This window comes from Nycticebus coucang, chromosome 9, assembly GCF_027406575.1.
Source record: "Nycticebus coucang isolate mNycCou1 chromosome 9, mNycCou1.pri, whole genome shotgun sequence".
In the NCBI taxonomy this organism is placed as follows: Eukaryota; Metazoa; Chordata; class Mammalia; order Primates; family Lorisidae; genus Nycticebus; species Nycticebus coucang.
In genome coordinates this window covers 90486850-90505613 of record NC_069788.1, presented here as the reverse complement: position 1 = coordinate 90505613, position 18764 = coordinate 90486850, and the positions used below count along the sequence as shown (strand labels likewise).

The 18764-nt window shown below is 47.4% G+C and overlaps 1 protein-coding gene and 1 long non-coding RNA gene across 2 annotated transcripts in view; one reads left to right on the top strand and one right to left on the bottom strand.

Annotated features, from left to right (window-relative positions):
- The first annotated feature begins 473 nt into the window (after positions 1–473).
- FAM181A (family with sequence similarity 181 member A) overlaps positions 474–18764 on the top strand; it is a 66171-nt gene continuing 47880 nt past the window's right edge. The window contains exons 1-3 of the transcript XR_008382390.1: positions 474–1044; positions 1625–1749; positions 1963–2259. The gene's annotated coding sequence lies outside the window, so the exon portion shown is untranslated. Of the gene's footprint in view, positions 1045–1624; positions 1750–1962 lie in introns of the transcript that reaches the window.
- LOC128593636 (uncharacterized) lies at positions 12624–18519 on the bottom strand. The gene is made up of 4 exons (XR_008382391.1): positions 18317–18519; positions 17904–18125; positions 16504–16602; positions 12624–13835 (listed from the first exon to the last, which is right to left on the bottom strand). It is a non-coding gene; the product is annotated as an uncharacterized LOC128593636 (long non-coding RNA).

Below are 18764 nucleotides of genomic sequence, written 5' to 3'. Positions count from 1 at the left end.
TCTTTATGTTAATTTTTTGAGACAGAGTCTCACTTTGTTGCCCTGGGTAAAGTGCCATGGCATCCTAGCAGCAGCCTCAAACTCTTGGGCTCAAGTGATCTCTTGCCTCAGGTAAGAGTAACTGGGATTATAAGCACCCACCCCAACCCCCCCTAGTGTTTCTATTTTTAGTAGAGAGGAGGTCTCACTTTGCTCAGGCTAGTCTCAAGTTCCTGAGCGCAAGCCGTCCACCCCTCCTTGAATCTTTATGTCAGTACATCTCGAGGTGCCGGGGTTTTGCTGTAGTCGTTATTGGCGGTGGTGGTCCCCTTAGTTGAGAGTTCCTAGAGCCCCTGTCACCTCCAGTAACATGTCAGAAGCTCCCTGAAGCCCTGAGGAAAACAAACCCTTTTTGTTCCTCCCTGAAGCCCTGAGGAAAACAAACCCTTTTGTTTAACCTTGTGCTTTCCACCTTGTCTGACCACAGAACTATTCCCTCCCCCCAGGAAAGCCATCTGACGACATCCTGTGGAATAATCTTCAGCAGAACTTGCTGATGGGGATTCTGCCCTGTGCCTTGGCCCTGTCTCTCTCCCTGTTTCTGGCTTTCCGGTTCTTATTCTTTCTGGATCTCTGTGTGTCTCTCTCTCCTTCTTGGGTCTCTGTGTGTGTCTCTCTGTCTTTTTCTCTCCATCTCTCCTGTTCTTGGTTCCCTACCCCTCTCTGTCACTCCCTCTCTGTCTCATCTCCCCTGAGGCCCGGGGTGGGGTAGGGTCGGGTCCAGGGCTTTGCAGGTGCTGCGAGAGCAATGAGGTCAGAGTGAGGCCGAGTGGAGGAAACTTTTCCACCAGAAGAATAAGTGAGCCAGAGAAGGCCAGTGCTGCAGCCACCAAGTGTTCTTCCAAGTCCTCGGTGGGAGGTGCGGTAGGAGGGACACTGGGCCAGCCCTGTTGCAGGACGGGAGGAAGTGCCTGAGCCCTGCTGACCTCCAGAAACATCACCAGAAATCAACTGAGGATAAATATGAACATGAAAAGGACAAAGAAGTGAAATGAGCTTTTCAAAGTACTTTGCTAATTTTTCTTCCTTCTGTATTATCCTTTCTCTTTTCTCATTTATTTGCCCTGTAACACCTCTTATTATCTTCTGCCTGAGGCCCTACTTTCTTTACCTTGATCTTTTGAGCAAAGTGCTAATTTGTTTCCGCTGTCCTTTGAGAGCCAGATAGGGTAAAGCCATTCCTCTGATGCTTAGATGTCACACCAGGAACTTTTACACATATTGCTGCAGTGCAGGGAAAGAGCAATCCTGGTTCCATTTCACAGATGAGAAAACCAAGACCCAGAGAGAGGTTAAGTCTCTTGTCCAATATCTGAAGCTTAGGTCAGCCAACTCCAAGTCCACCTTGAGACCCCTCTGTGGTGCCCATAGAGTCCTCCAGGCGTGACGTTTACTACTAACATGCCATTTCCCAAGCTCTTCTGGCCCAGGGCCTCTTTGATGTGACTTCTGGCCAGGATGGCTCCTTGGTGACACCAGAGCACCTTGGATTTCTCAGACTTGCATGCTGCAGAGGCGGGAGAGTCTGCACCTGGGCCCTGGCAGGTCCTTTGTTGATCTGCTGGTCTGTCTTCTTTTTCTCCAGCATTGGCTCAATCCCGCCTGGAGGAGCTGGAGGGAAGAAGTTGGCCCTGATGCAAATCTTTTTGGATCCTGGAACACTGACCATCAGCAACTTTGGTTGAAGATGGATTTCCAATCCTGTTTTATGTAAGGAAACACAAAGTTCATATTTCCAAACACACTGGAAACCATTCCTCAGCTGTCACCTGCCATCAGTAGGGGCAAATTGAGGACCAGTGGGTGTGGCATAGTGAGGCTGGAACAGCTAATGGCTAAGGGTAGTGACACCACTAGGAGAGATGGCCCTGAGCCATTTAATCCTCACAACAGCCCTGGGGCTGCTGTTCCCAATCTATACAGAGAAATGAAGTTTGGACCCCACATTATGAAAGGCCCTGAACCCAGAGCATCTGAAGGCCAACTCTGTTCTCCTTCCCAAAAAGCAACTCTGCCTTGGGAGATGATGGCACTTCCCCTGGGGCTATGGGAGTGACTCGGTGAGCACTTGTCCAGGTGCTGTATAAATGGTAAACAGTAAATGCAAACAAAACACAAAGGCTTCTATTTCCATATGTACTTACAAATATATGTTAGTGCATAGCCAAAGGTCTAGAAGGAGATACCCAGAATGATAATGGGATTTCCTCCAGGGGAAGGACGGGAATGAAGGGTGGGACATGGCGGTGGGGGGGTGGGGGTGGGGAGGGTGGAGGGGTGGGGATGGGGCAAGCAAGAGTTTTTGGTGGATCTACAGTGTTTGAATTGCTTCTAGCAAAAATATAAGTTTGATTTCCTGGGTAATTAAAAATAAATGTGTAAGTAAATAAAAATAAAGTGTGTATCTGTGATGTGGACAATAAATACCTGGGGTGGTGACTTGATTGATTGATTCATTGAATCAGGCAATAGGGGCGGCGCCTGTGGCTCAGCGGGTAGGGCGCCGGTCCCATATGCCAGAGGTGGCGGGTTCAAACCCAGCCCTGGCCAAATTAAAAAAAAAAAAAAAGAATCAGGCAATAAACATTAATAAGGGAGTGTCCTCTGCCATGTGCCCCGTGCTAGGGGCTGGAGCTGCAGAGATGACAGGTAGAGGCTCTGTCCCTAAGAAGCTTAGGATCCAGTGTGGAAGGTAAATGGCAAACCCAGCATGACAGTCCCAGGAGCCGTGACTATCCTGGGAATCACATAGTCTAGCTTGCCTGCAAGTATCCCATAATTTTTGACATGTAGTGGGGATCTAAAGGACCGTGAAATTCACACATTAGAAATTAGATGCAACAATATTGGGAGGTGGCCTTTGGAAGGTAATTGACTCATGAGGGCTCTGCCTTCATGAATTAGATCAGGTGTCTTTATAAGAGGGCTTGACAGAGGGCTTTTGCCGCCTTTTCATCCCTTCTGTCCTTTTGCTTCAGAGGAAACAGCTTCAAGGTACCATCTTGGAAGCAGGGAGCAGCCCTCACCAGAACCAAAACTGCTGGTGCCTTGATCTTGAACTTTCCGGGCTCCAGAACTGTGAGAAAACAAACTCCTGTCCTTTGTAAATTACCCAGTCCCAAGGTTTTGCCATAGTGGTACCAATAGACTGAGATGGATGAGCAGGAGCCTGCGAGGAGATAGGGTGCTGGTTCTGACAGGGGGACCAGTGTGAACAGAAGAGTCCAAGGGCGTCCCCTGGGAGCTGTCATGACCATTCTTCCTGTCCAGTTCCCTTTCCTCCTGGAGCCAGTACATCTGGGTGACAACATTCACCATGGGACCTGCATGATACACCCAGATTTGAGTCTGATTCTGTCTTCTCTGCCACATAATCTCTCTGATCCTATTTCCTGTCTAGAAGAAAGGGATGGGAAGATTTCCTGCCCTGCCAGTTTCTAGGGTTATGCAAATCAAGCAGGATGATGCTTAGGAAAGTGTTTCCTAAACCAAGAATTACCAAACAAATTGTATTTAGATTCTAGTCTTGCTTCTAGAATCTGTGCCAGTTGCCTAAAAAGAAAATTTTGATTTACAAAGAAGATTTGAATTTCTCTTCTCATATCCCCAGGCCTACCTTGGCCAGGGGCAGGCCAACCCCTCTCAGCCTACTTCCTTCTAGAGAGGTTACGGGTACAGTGGAGAAAGAGGGACGGGTGTGGGATAGGGGGGAGTTGGGCTTCATCACAGCCATGGGTCCTGAGGACATTTGTTCTTTCTACCCAGTTTGTGGTGGGGTCACGCCAGGCTCAGGCCCAATTATGAAGTCACCAAATAGGATTTTCTTTGTTCTCAGACTTGGCTGTTTTCCATTTATTTTACATCTTGCCAGGGAAACTAGCTCTTAGAAGATTTTGCATCTTTTCTATCCTGCCTAGGAGAGTTCTGGTGTTTCTTTCAGGAGTACTCAAGGCCCCCCATGATGATAAGGCCATAGTCAAAGCCAGATGTAAGCAGGAATGCCCCTCAGAGTTCCCAGGAGCCTCTGACATCGTCAGGGATGAGACTGTCGGGTAAGTGAGGAAACGTCAGACACCAAAACGTGTCTCAGAAGAAGATACCCCAGACTGATAATGGGGCTTCCTCCCATTCCTCCCAGGGATGATATTGAGTGGGAATGGTGGTAGCGCATCCAAGAGCCTGCAGAGCTTGCCTAGCTTAGCCTGTTTGGAATTTCCATACAGAATTTAAGAGTGATCCATAAAAGCTGTATGCAGTGCTGTTCTCACAGGTAGCAATCGACAGTGGTCTGAATGAGGTGGTCATGCTCGAGCGTGTCCGCCCTGCATGGACACATTGGCTTGAGACACCAGGTTTATAATTTGTCAAGAAACATGGAAAGGCAATTCAGGGGTAATATGTAGAGAGCTAGAGACTTGTCTGTTGTATCCAGCTCAAGGTAAAAGGGAGCAGTGTGGATGGTAGGAAACTGGGGCAATGATCTGGATAGCTGGGGTCTTGGTCATGGTCTCAGGGTATGAGGCAGAGACATGTAACAAAACAAGATGGATGCTACAATACCAGATGTGTTCAGGTATTGAACAAGACCATCCTCAGATTTGATGATTTGCTAGAGGGATTCATACAACTTAGAGGATTTGCCATAGTCATGGTTATGGTTTATGACAGTGAAAGGATGCAGATTAAAAGCAGCAAAGGGAGAGGTGTGTATGGTGGAGTCTAGGCACCAGATTCCAGTTGTTCATTCCCAGGATACTTACAGACAGTGCTCAATTCATCTAGCAACAAAGTGACAACACACAGAGTGTTCCCAAGGAAGTAAGTTCACCTGAGCCTTTGCATTCCTGAACCCAGGAATTTTAGTGAGGGCTGGTCATGTAGGCATGGCTGATGGCCTGGGTGGCTGACATCACTCAGTCTCCAGCCCCTTCAAGGTCAAACTGATACTATGTGGCCCAAGACTGGCACCATCAATCTCATTGTTAGCATGGCCTATCTGGCCCAGAGACACTCTTGTCAGACAGGCTATTATAAAGGCTTACAGTTTATCTCTTAGGAGCTGCTCAAGGGCCAGACCTTTGTTTGGAATGTACAGGGTGTGGAAAACCCAGGCCTGCTGAGTCAGCCTGAGTATCTATTAGCTGAATTCATGGAGAGCCTGATTTCTTTGATCTGGTGGGTAAGACTGAGTGGGAAGAGGGGACTGGAGAGTAACTGGCTTAACTGGCGTGACATCCACGGTGACATCTCACTGGCAGGAGAAAGTTCCTTACCCAGAACCCAGACTGCCTTAAACTGAGGGAAGATCGAGACCAGAAAAGCACCCAGAAGGGGCAGAGCTCAGCCATTCATGGAGGGAAGTTTCCATTGGCCAAATGTTGCCACCAAGAGGCCATGTAAGGTGAAGAGCAACCAGGAGGGGGCTGCAGGTGGCTGCAGGGGTAGCTATCAGTGGCCCTGGCCTGGCAAGCTAATCACCAGGGCAGGGGCTCCAGCCCAAAGACAAAACAAGTTGGGGTATCTTGTCTTGCACAGCAGAGAGTGGCTGAAGGAACGAGGGGGCTTAAAAAGGGGAGGAAAAGAAAAGTCTCCTCTTCTATTTTTAAGTGTCTCCTCTTTTCTCCTTGTCCCTAAGGCCATAACTCAGAAATAAAAATAAAACTTTGTCATTTCCTGAAATGTGAGATGACAAGGGGGAAGGTGTGGCACCCTCAAAAGAAACCTGGGACACCACTATCTAGAAAAGGCCTGTGGTGAACCATGCCAATGCTAGCTGGCCACGGCAAAGAGGGAGCTGAATGGATGAGATGGAACCAGCACACAGGAGTGAAACCAGGAGGGAGGTTTTGACCCGTGCAGGTGAGAACTTACTAAAAACCGGAACAGAGCGCCTCGCGTGTTAGTGAGCCTCCTGTCATTGGAGCATACAAGCAGGGACTGAGTGGCCTCCGGTCAGTGATGCTGTGGAAGGAATTCTCGCTCTGGGAGGACGAATGTGCCAAAGTGAGCCACTCCTCCTATATTCTCCCTAGGTGACCTCATCCAGTCCTAAGCATTAAGAACCTTTATGTGTTAAAAACTCTCCTATTGTCGATTCCAGCCCACAACACTCTCCTTGGCTCCAGGACCTTGTAAATCTCCTTCACTGACTGCCCAGTACCTAGGAATGCCTGGCACATAATAGGGGTTCAGTAAACATTTCTGAACAATCAGATGGACCTCAGACTTTCACTTCTTTTCCCCCTTAGTTTTGTGCAGTTACTACTTTGGGCCAGCAACCTTCCTGCTATGAAAAGTGGCCCCATGAACCTTCCACTAGCTATGCCAACTTCAATCTTCTCCACTCCTTACTTCCACCAAACTCCCGGCACCCCCAGGGGAAGAGTTTGGATATTCTGTGTTGCTTACCCTTGCCCAGTGCCCTGCCTTGCATGTCTGTCCTTCCCTCCTGACCCTGTGAGTTTCTGGAGGTGGGGATTGTACCTGGATTCATCACTACATATCCATACCCAGCCCAGGCACTGGCATATAGCAGGTTCTCAGAACCCATGTGCATCACACTGATCTTAGCCCAGGTGGGCTGGGGCTGGCTGTTCCTCCCCTTCCTTCTACCAGCAGAGCATGTATTAAATTAATGAACTGGCTCTTCCACGGCTAGGAAATCTATTTCACTTTAATGAAATCTAATTAGTGCCTTCACTGTGGAGCCCTGGTCCCTTTCAGACTAGAAGATGCTGAACAAAGGGACGCCTCTTCCTGTAACCCAGATGTGCCTTCCCTGCCTCCATCTCCCTTCCAGGAACAGCATTGCCAACAATTATTTTTAAGCATCTTTTATTTCCAGATGCATATCTGTTTCCAACATTTCCCTGTCTCAGGATTCTTCAAGTGTTACTCTGCAGGGTAACACGAGGTGGATAGTCTTTCACTTTTGTCCACCCATTACCCCATTCTTGTACTTACTCATTCTCCTGAGTCCACCCACTCACCCACCCTTCCAAAAGAATATTTATTTATTTACCCATATGCTCTCCCAAAGACACATCTACCCAATCATCCCTTTACCCATCAACCTATTTATCCACCCACCCATCTGTCCATCCACCCACCCATCCCATCCTCTCTTCCATCTTTCCATCTACTCACCCCCTCATCCATCCATCCACCAATCTACCTATTCTCTCATCCATCCATCCATCCATCCACCCACCCACCCAAAACCACCAAACATTTCTCTGAGAGCCTACTTTATGTAAAATCCCCTGCCTAGCACGAGGGAAACAGATCAGCAAGATTCAATTACTACCTTGGAGAAGCATTCCGTCTAATAAGAAAAAACTGACCCAGGGTTGTAGTTAAGAGCATGAGCTCTTGCATTAGAAAAACCTGGGATAAAATACCAGCTTCATTACTTAGTATCTCAAGAATATGAACAAATTGCCTAACTTCTTCATGCATCAGTTTTCTTTTTTTGTGTGTGTGTGGTTTTTGGCCAGGGCCAAAACCTGCCACCTCCGGCATATGGGACCAGCGCTCTACTCCTTGAGCCACAGGCGCTGCCCGTGTCAGTTTTCTTATTGGAAGTTGTACCCATCTCAGGAATAATTGTTGTGCTATTTAAATGAGATAATTCATGTAAAGTGTTTAACCTGAATCCTGGTGTATATTGGATGCTCCACAAGTGATCAGCAATATTATTACTTATAATGTTGGCATCATTATGATTGATCTATTTATATATTAATTATGGGATTTGATTACTTATGAATTTAACAATTAATGTATGCTCTCGGGAATATTTGTTGAGTATCTACTACTTATCCTGACCTATGCTAAGCTTTGTGCTTTTCAGGAGTTTAGAATCTTACTGTGCATATGGGACACACATCCTTAAAATAGTTCAACAGTAATAATAACCCCCCAAATAGTTGTAATAATAATGACAACTAATGTTTTTTGAGAACTTACTATGTGCCAGGCATTGTTCCAAGCATTTTATATATTTGGACTGATTTCATGCTCATAACAACTCTGAGATAGCATCTATATTTGCCCCATTTTACAGATGAGAAAATCAGGATAAGGACAGATTGAGTGTCTCACCCAAGTGTCACACAGGGCAGGTAGATGAAGGAGTTGGGATCTAACCTCAGTTCAACAAAAGGGGGCTCACTCAGAGTGTGCAGCGGGAGAGTCCTGTGGGTAGGCTGCGTGGAGAGGAGGAATATATGGAGAACTGCCTCAGGGAAAGAAGTATTTGTTACACTCCCACCCTAGATGTGGGCCATGGACTGGCTGCAGCAGATTCATCTGCTCCTGAGTCCCAGCCAGACCCCACCAGCTGAAACCAAATAAGGGCCCAGGAATCTGTATTCTAAGCATGAGCTCCCATTTGCTAATGATTGAAAAACACTGCTCTTTCAGATATAACCACTGTTACATGTGTGTAGTTTATTCAACACTACTGTGTATATATAGTGGACAAACTTAAGTCCTTATTTGAAACATCTAGTCCTTCTGGATGTTTAGAAGTGCACAAAGTATGTTAAAAGTAGAGGTAGTAAATAACATTTTGTAGATATGCTTTTGTTAAAATTCATATGAAATACTGTCTTGGAAACTGAATGATCAGACCACTTGTCTGAGCAGTACACATTATTTGTGCTGGTTCAGGGCTGAAGGAAAGGAAAGTGCAAAGGGCTGTGTACCAATGTGGTTAGAGTTGAGGCAAGATTGACTGTTACGTCTGTGCTTTTGATTTTACTTTGCTGTGTATATAGTGTATATAAAGGACAAATGAGTCCGAAATTACAACATCTAGTCTTTCTAGATGATAAAAAGGTTGCCAGTGTATGACAAGAGTAGCATTAGTAAAGTAATACATTGAGTAGACTTTGAGTTAAAATCCATAGGAAAGACTTTTTAAAGATTTATGAAAGTGAAATTACTGAATACCCTCTAAGCATTACAGGTATGCTTAGACCTGTCTGCTGGGTTGGTAGAGGTGGGAAGGGGGAGTGTCTTAGGCCAGAATGTTCCTATTTAGAGGACACTTTGAAATTATAGCTTTTGTTGAGTGTGCACCATTTATTCAATGCTACTATGCATAGTGGGAAAAAAACTTAAGTCCTGTTTGAAACATCCAGTCTTTTCTAGATGTTAAAAGTGCACAACATTTGTTAAAAATAGAGGGCTACAGTAACATTCTAAGTGTTTTTGTTATTTCATAGGAGTGGTTGCATTTAGGGAATGGAATTGTTAAACTTGATGTCTTGGACAGTATGCCGTCACTGGGAGGTGGGGGGAAGGGAGGAGAAAGTATGCAGAGAAGGGCTCTGTGCCAGTGACTTAGACTAGTTCAGATTGCTTAGCTCAGTGGTTCTCAACCTTCCTAATGCCGCAGCCCTTTAATGCAGTTCCTGTGGGTCGCGACCCACAGGTTGAGAACCGCTGACTTAGCTGTTGTTCTTTATGTGCATTTTAGTTAATATTGCTGTGTATTAGAGGATAAGCAGATCTTAATGCTCAAAGTATGTTAAAATAGAGGTAGTAAAATAAAACAATCCCTTTATATATGTCCTTTGTTAGTTTTTGGGAAGGAATGTCTGCGAGGAGTGACCCCTGTTAATCCACTTCTTGGAGCTGGACCTATTCCTATATTTAGTCCCTGGAGCGGGGGAAGGAGAAGAGGAAAGGTGAAGGGAAGGGCTCTTTGCTAGTATCTCCATATCCAGAAGATGGTTTTAGATTATAACCATAGGTCTATATGTGCATTTTTAGTAAAGTATCTGTGTTTGTTGTGGACAGAGTTCATTATTTTGCAACATCAAAGCTTTGGAGATGTCCTGAGGTGACACTGTATGATAAAAAGTAGAGTTAGTGAATTAGCCATTTTGTGAGTCTCTTTTTGTTATAATTGATAGAAAAGATGCATCTTGGACGTGGACTTGTTAAACCACCTCTGAGCTGCGATAGGCTGGCAGCAGAGGGGCAGAAGGAAGCCTGATAGGGGAGGTGTGTGCAGGTGTGTTCACATTACGTTTTGACGGTAGCCACCGATGCATGTGCATCCCTTTTGGCTATACTATAAAAATATATAGATTAAGTCATTCAGTGGAAACATGCCTTCTTGCTAATATTTTAATGGTATACATCTGATAATTATAAACATTATACTTAGTGTACTTTTGCTTTATGTTTCATTTTAAAGTGAGCATTAAGGGAATGCAGTAATTTTTTTTTTGGAATGCAGTATTTTAATCGGAACTCTGCCAGTACTTTTATCTAGAGGCTTGTTGCCATTATTGTCTTCTATGAAATTTTCGTCCCAAGAAAGGCAGGATTACACTCTTTCCTAACAGATTGAGTTGGTGTAGTATATTCTTGGTTATCAAAATACTCCTAGAGCTTTGAGATTGGGATTGGTAAATATTCATGATGTGTGAAAAAGCATGACACATAATGTGCAATCTCAATCCCAGGAAATCGGGTATTGTGTGTGTACATTCGGGATCTGGAAGGATGTGTCAAACAAAACTGCTTGTGATTGTGGATGACTTTGTTCTTTGCTTCCTATGTTTTTCAGTTTCCTATACTGCACATATTAACTTTAAAAAAATGAAAGTTATTGTAAAAACTTGAAAAAAAAAAAAAGAAAAACACTGCTCTCGTGTGTGAAGTAGAGGCTCATCCCTAAGTTTGCCGCATACTCCCTGTATGATGTCAGGCACACGATTTAGCCCACCTAGGAACAAACATAATTGCCTTCCGGCACTGTTACAATGAAGTGAGTTAATACATGTACAGAGCTTGGCCCGCACTGGATAGCAGCAGGAGAGGGTGACGATGTGTGGGTCCTTGTGCAGCAGGTGCCCTGACCTCAGGCGGGGGTAGGGAAGTGCCCCTGGGGGTGGTGGAAGGGAAGTTGATGGCAAGAATGGGTGTTTTCAGAGGCTGTGGGTTTTGTGTTGGATTCGTTGGGCTTGTCTGGGTTTCCAGCCCTTCAAGGTAAGTGTTGAAACTTTTAAGCACTGAGCCTTATTCATCTAGGAGACTTGCCTAGTGCTCGGGAATGCTCTGCCAGAATGGCTAGTTGGGGTTAGGGGTAACAAGGGCTTGTGATCTGATAGGAGCTAGTTGTGCATGCCACCCTGGAGCCCACGTGGCAACTGTGGCTGGTCCCTTAGAGGCTCCAGCCTGCCACACAAATTCCTAGAAAAGCCTTTCCTCCCTTCCCCCTGGCTTTGTAAATATCAGACAGTAGGTTTTTAGAATTTAGCACCTGATTCTTCCCAGTGAGTTATGAAGTTGGGTGCCCATGATAAGGGGTCTCTGTAACAGCTGATGAAAATGTTTTCGTCTGTCGCTGTGAGTGTCACTCGAGTGAACAGCTCACAGGTCTAGCAGCCACTCCCGCAGGGCTGTTATTCCTTTCTGATGGATCCTGAGTGGGGGCATCATTTGGCAGAAATGTGGCCGAGCAAGAGAACCTCCACTGTGACATTTTGAAGCTTGTTCTCAGTCTGGGTTTGGTCAGGGAAACGGCCACTGTAAGTGATACTGGGAGAAGGCCTACGACAGTAGTGGAGAGGCCTACTGAGTGTGAAGTGGCTGGGCTGGGGGTCTGGGGAGACTAGAGCAAACCCACAGGCTAAAGCCCCGGCTCAGGCAGCAGAGTCCTGCGGAGCACCAGGAGCTCGGGGACTCCTGGGAAGTGATTGGGTCACGAGGGCTGTGCCTTCGTAAATGGGATTAGGTGTCCTCATAAAAGGGCTTAAAGGAGGAGTATGTCACTGATGGCCCTCTGCCTTCTGCCACAGGAGGACACAGTGTTCCTCCCGTCCAGCAGATGCAGCTTCAAGGTGCCATCTTGGCAACAGAGAGCAGCCCTCACCAGACAATTGAACCTGTCAGCACTTTGATCCTGAACTTCCAGCTTCCAGAACTTGAGAAATAGACTTCTGTTCTTTATAAATCACCCAGTCTCAGCACAAAACAGAGGAAGGCCTCATCTCAGAGGGCTGGAGGCTGGAAGTCTGAGTCAAGGTGTTGGCAGTGTTGGTTTTTTCCCAGGCTATGAGGGAAAATCTGTTCTGTGCCTCTCTCTCCAGCTTGGGTTTTATAGGAGTCATTGGCATTCATTGGCACGCGAAGCATCACCCTGATCTCTACCTTCATCTTCACATAACATTCTGCGTGTGTGTGTGTGTGTATTTGCCAGAATTTCCCCCTTTTATAACGACACCAGCTGTATTATGGAATTAGGGACTCACCTTATTCCAATATAGCCTCATCTTAACCAATTACAAGGACCCTATTCCCAAACAAGGCCAGATTCTAAGGTACTGGGGCCAAAGACTTATGAATTAGGGGGTGCACAATTTAACCCCTAACAGAAGAGGATTCTGAGAAGCAGTTCCCAGCCTTCAGTGAGGGTAGTGGTGACAAGGTGACACTCCTATACAGAGTTGGCAGTGACGTCTCCCCATCACACAGGCAAGCATTAATTGTCACCAAGTCCAAGCTTGTACCACTCACCGCAGAACAGCCAATAAGTTGAAAGATGAGGTGTTGGGGCAGGGAAAATGACTTTTATTTGGTGAGCCAGCAAACGGAGAAAATAATGGACTAATGTCTTAAAGAACCGTCTTAAATTAGTATGAACTTCAGACTCTTTTTTTATGTTAAGGAAGAAGGAAGTCTGGGGTGGGGGGATTTACAAAAGATAACCAGGACCACAGGCATCTGAGCATTAGAGAGGGTCCCAGGAGGTCGTAAAGCTTCTTTGATCCCACTCAGTTAACTTTGGAGCACGAAGGTCACTGTTATTTGTGGGTACACTTTTCTTATCTCTCTGGGGAGTGGCTTTGGGAAAGGGAGGGTTATCATCTTTTTGTTTTTTACAGTTGAACTGCAAATTAAATTTTATAAAGAATTAGATGGCTTATGGCCTGTGTGCAGAGCTATGTACAAGTTTTTAACCTAAAGAATATTCCCACTGGGAGTCAGAAGCTAAATGGAGCTACTTAGGTTAAGCTTCTTTTTCACTTTTGTGTTATTTATTCACGAGACATTTACTGAGCACCTACTACACGTCGGGCTCTGTGTTTCATGTGGAGACACTGTGGTGAATTAGGTCATTTCCCTTCGTGTGTCTTGGAGGTAAGCTGACAAGTAATCCAGTAAATTGTAATTGATAGCACAGGGTTCATGTACACACAGAGGAGAGACAGAGTGCTTGGACACCAGAGATGGTGTCCCCGAGGGGGGCTCTGGAAGAGGGGAGCAGGAGCTCAGGGCATGGTGAAGGGAGGAAAGGTGTTCCTGGCAGAGGTACCTCCCATTCCCTGGATGGCATATCCTGTGTGTGTTGGGGGTACAGGGGCTGGGAAAGCAGAGGGTTTCAGAGCAGAGTACCACACCTGTTTGTGACCCCTGACCCCTGTAAGACATCTGGGTAGAAGAGCTGACATTACACATCACACACCCACCATCTCGGACTGCTCCTCATCTCCTCATTTTAAATACAGGAAAGACAGAGGGTCAGGATAGAAGTGACCTGAAGGTAGGGCCAGCAAGTGTGGTGGCCAAGATGAGTCATTCATGCTTCTTAGTGGGGGAGAGATTGAGATGCAAAACCACTGGAGAAGGCTGGGTGATCACAGATGTGGTAAGCTGGTCATGTGAACTCCCTGGTGACAATAGCAAGGTGAGTAGAGATGGTCCCCATAACCATGTTCTTGTTGTTTTTCACCACTTCTAAACGCCCGCAGTTTGCTGGGCCAGGCACTGGGGACCTGAAGTGAGAAGGCAAAGTCTCAACTATTAAACCAAACATGCTTATAAGTCTTATCTTATCTCATTGTCTGGACTAGAGGTAGGAAAGGAGGAGGTGGTTCTCCAGGCTGCTGATAAGGATGAGTAGTCTAGACAGGAAAAGTCTGAGGACAGGCCCAAGGACTCCAGGGGAGGAAGCCCAGTGTCCACAGACAGCAGTCAGCACTGGGGCACAGGCAGGTAGGGTGAGGGCCCCTGGTGGGGTGGAGGGGTAGGAAGCTAGGCCACTGGGTAGTGGGCAGTGCATGGGTTTTTCTAGGAACATTCTTTTGTAAGAAAACTTCAGGTGGGGGCATGATGCAAATGTGCAGGGCAGGGCAAAGAGGCCTTGGCCTTAATTCAGGAGAAAAAGGCATGAGGGGGAACTCTGTAGGAAGCAGTGTGGAAGCTGGTGGTTTGCAGAGCTGTGGCAGGCAGGGGTGCAGATCAGGGGTGCAGGGGTGTAGATTGGTGTAGATTTGTGGGGTGCAGGGGTGGATGACTGGAGCATTAGAAGGCAGAACAGACTAGCCTTTCTGGTAATTTGACCATGGAAGAGGAGGAGGGCCCAGCAGGGGAATGACCCCATGGGCTGTCCCAAATGCTGCCTGAAGGGCAGTGGAAGGTTTTATTCTGGACATTCCAAATTTGAGACACTTGACATGGCAGGAACTTCTGCAGAAGTCCCTTGACTGCCCACCATTCTCCCTCCATCCCTGATCTCAGAGGACTTCCACACGGAGACTGGGCTCCATGAGCTCCAGGAGAGCTTGGGGCGGGGAGTCTCTTTAAGGAAAGGAAATAAAACTATGAGCAGAGAATTCAATATGATTAAACTTATCTATTTGGCTGACAAATATCACAAAGGGAAGGCTCCTGATGCTTAAGCAACTCCATACTTTGCCTTCTCCTTACACATCTCAGCTGGCCAGGCCACCCTCATTGTCCTTGGCCCTTCCTCTAGGCCTCTGCTTACTGTTCTCTGGGCCTAGAATGCCCTCTCCCACCTCTTCTTCCCTGGCTTCCTCCTGCTTACCCTCTAAAGCCTCAGCCTAGATGCCTTCTCCTACACTTAGGAGTGGGAACCTCCCCTCTGAGCCCACTGCCCCAAGCTCACTCTGAGCCCAGCTCCTCTTGCTATTTCCTGTCTGTCCAACTCCCTCAAAAAAGGAAGGGTGGGGGAGGGTCATTTCGGCAGCCAGTTGGTAGATATCCCAGCATAAGTAAATTTTGCATAATACAGTTTGGTAGAATGAATGAATGAATTGATCTTCCCCTCCATGCCCAGCCAGTTTGCAACAGCTGGCAGGGAGGCCCGTCCCTCATCAGTAGGGTATAGGGCTTGGGCCTCAGCTGTTAGTCCCTGTCCAGCTAGTGAGGTCCCTCCTCCTCCTGAGGTCAGGCCAGACCTGGGAGACCCTCCCAAAACATAAACACACACACACACACAAACACAGTGCCTGCAGAGAACTCCTGGCCTAGGTTAGTTTAGGCCTAAGCTTAGAGACTTGGCAAAGTCAGAATTGTTGACATAGCTAGGGGAGTAGCATTTCCTGATCTGAGAAACAGCTGGGCACAGAGGAGGGCACCGAGCTTACTCAGCAACAGAAAGAGGGATACCTGTGTTCAAGCCCACTTTCTGCTATGTGTCAGTTAACTTTCTGATCTGTACAATCAGGATAACATGAACCACTGTCCTGTTGGGACAGTCAGTGGAAATAGTAAGGTGAAGAGACTTTTTAACTTGCAAAGATTTATAAAAATTCTGAAGTTAATCCAAGAGTTCATGCCCTAAAGGATATGGCAAAATGAAACACAATAGACAAAAAGTGAACAAAGGATTTTACCAATATTTTAAAATTCTTTTAAAAAACTCTTTCTTTTTCAAGAGAGAGCTGCTTGCTTTTCAAAAGGGCTCCCACATAAATAATTTCTCCTGACAGAGCCCTAAGGAAGGCAGAGTGAGGATTGGTTGTCCCCATTTTACAGATGAGGAAACTAAGGCTCAGAGCAGCTATGTGACTGCTATGGCTATAGCTCTAGCTATAGAACCAGAGGTGGCTTGGACTTAGGGTCACGAAATGTCCCTGTGGGTAGGGAAGGAAGAAGGAGGAATACCTGGGGTATCATTCTGTTCCAGTATGTTCTGACTTACACACACCTACCAGGAACAGTGCTGGGACAGGAATCAGGGGCTGGACATGGTGAGTGGACAAAACCCATTCTGCCCTCAAGGTGCTCAGTCATAGACAGAGAGAGTGAGAGGGGTCAGAAAGAGGAAAGAAATTAAGGGGCCCCCAAGGAAAGAGCAGGGCCTCTGTCTCAGGCCCTGGAAGGGCACTGGTACTTTCTGAGGAAGGAAGAGCAACATCTGTGGGTTGCAGGTGACTGTAGCTGGCACAACAGGTGTGTACAGTCTTGGGCCCAGTTGATTTCAAGGTGGCAGGCTCTGCCCACTGAAAGGGAGGCAGGCAGCCCGGAATTCATCCTCTCTTCCTTAGGTTCAGGCAGGAACTGTTCCCACTGAAATCTTCCCTGCCCCTCAAAGGAAGCCCATGTCTCCTCCTCTATGCAACCTTCCTTGATCCCCTCTGCTAGCAAGTCCCCCCGTCTTCCAATCCCCAGGGCAGGCCATTGTGTGTCGCTTACCACCTGAATCCCATCCTGTGTGGCATCACCTCCCTGTGAGTCTCTAAGCTAACTCTGGAGGGAAGTTATATGTGTGACTCAGCTCCTATACAGCAGCACCTGGAAGGGAGTGTATACTTCTTAAGTTTCCATGTGGCATTTGACAGGCTGCTTTCCAAAGAGCATCTTGTTTAATCCCCAACGCTATGCCCCTTCTACAACTGTGGGGAGGCTGTGCACTGTTCAGATGCCAGGCCTATGAAATCAGAGTCCTGGCTAAATCTCTCTCCGGGGCAGGTGGCCTTGCACTGGTCACAGAGCCTCTCAGAGGCTGGGTCTCTTCATCTGCAGTAGGACTGAGATATGGTGCCAGCACCTGGCTCAGAGAACATCGCTGGCCTCAGCGCTAACTCTTACTGTTGTCAGGAACCGGGGCTCAGAGTAGGTGGCAACAAATGCATCATCCAATGAATGGACTTGTGATTGTGCAGATGTGCTTGGCCCTGAGCAAACTTTTTGCAACTGGAAGGAGGTGGTGTTAGGGGAAACTTTCCTCCCCGAGAAAACCTGATGATGCTAATTGGAATTCAGATGGTGCTAAACTATGAGGCTTGGGGGAGGCAGCCACAAAGTCATCTGCCTTCTTGTTCAGAGTGAATTGCAATCCAGAGGATGGGGAGCCAGATACTTCTCTCCAACAGAGAAACAGGAAAGTGGATTGCTGGCAGCACAGGGCCAGCTGAGTACCCTGACTTGCTCCATCCTAATTGCATCCCTGGGCTAATCAGTACCTGTGAGGGAGCTGAGCAGGCCCTGGGGGTCCAGGAGTTGCTGTACAGTGCTGAATCCTGGGGAAAAAACAAGAATCTCTGCTCTTGGTGCTGTGAGGAGGACAGATGGACAATCCCTTTTCAGCTCTAGTTCTATCAGATGACCAGGGACAAAAGGCCAAATATGCAAATCCTAATCGTGCAGTTTTGAGAATGCTTTTGGTTATGTGGTGTAATGGGAAAGGTTAAACACTTTTCAGCCCCATAAGGGTGGGGCAGGGAAAGGCACAGTCCTTCTTAAGGAGAAAATCTTCCCTCTAAAGGGATTAACTAAACTCAAAATCTGTCTTAGAAAATGGAAGGTTCCCCAGTGAGTGACGCCCCCACCTATGACAAAATTGGCCTTCCCTGAGGGACCAAGTCTGCACTTCGGCCTGGCCTGGGCTCTCCGGGAGTCTGCATGATGCTCCAGGGGCAAACAACCCAGGACCCTTATGCTCGCAGGATGGTGAAAACAACCCCCTCCGCCACCCATCCCCTGAGTTGCAGGGGCCATCCCCTGGGAGTGAGGCAAGAGAGTAAAAGCAGAGCTAAAGGTCTGTCCTGACCACTCTGTACAGGCATTAGCCAAACAGTCTGTAACACTCCTACCTCTACTGCAGCAGATGTCTCTGTTATCTGTTTGCCCTTCCCTTGGTATGTGCTGGGCCTAGACAGCAACCTTGTAACTTCCTTAGACTTTGAGGACAGGTAGCCCATCCGGTACCAAGGGCGCGGGGCCAACGTGACCTTTCCTTGCGTCCCAAGACTTTCACGTCTGTCACGTCTCTCACATCCTTCATGACTTTCACGTGCACACTAGCCCTAAAAAATCTATAAAAGAAAGGCAAGAGATTAAGTTGGTGGGCTCAGTTTTTAGGACACTAGACCGCAGAGTCTCCCCGCCGGGGAATAGAGCCGCTTCCTCTTCCAACTGGTGCCTGGAGTCTTCTGTCTGTGTCGGTTTCCTGCCACAGGAGGGTCAGACAGCATGGGTCAGGGTGTGCGTGAGTAAGAACGCTCACCTGGTGGGTCCCTGGGGCCAGGACAAATTGTGGAGAATTGACTCTGAGATCTCGGAGGCCAGTGGTCCTTTGATGTTCCTCCAAAACCTGGGTGTCTCTAGGAGACTTAGAAACCTTTATTCCCAGGGAATGGCCCACATCTGTGGCCCAGAGTCCCAGTAAAATCTCAGGACAAGCCCCCGGGCTTCTGAGGTTCCCCCTACCCCGTGCACACCACAGACATAGCCTCTGTAATTGCTTGTCCCTGGAGCCTTCCAGGAAAGGCGGCGCTGGGTGGGGAGTAGGGAAGTGTCCTGTATGGGTAGGACATTCAGTTTAGGTTCTGGCATCCGGGGAAAGAACAAGACCTTGACTGCTTGGCTAGGGCTCAGAGGAGGGCAGGGCCCCTAAGGTAGCCTGGAGAGGAGACTGGGAGGACCTTCGGATGGAGGCAGGCCTTCTCCTAGCC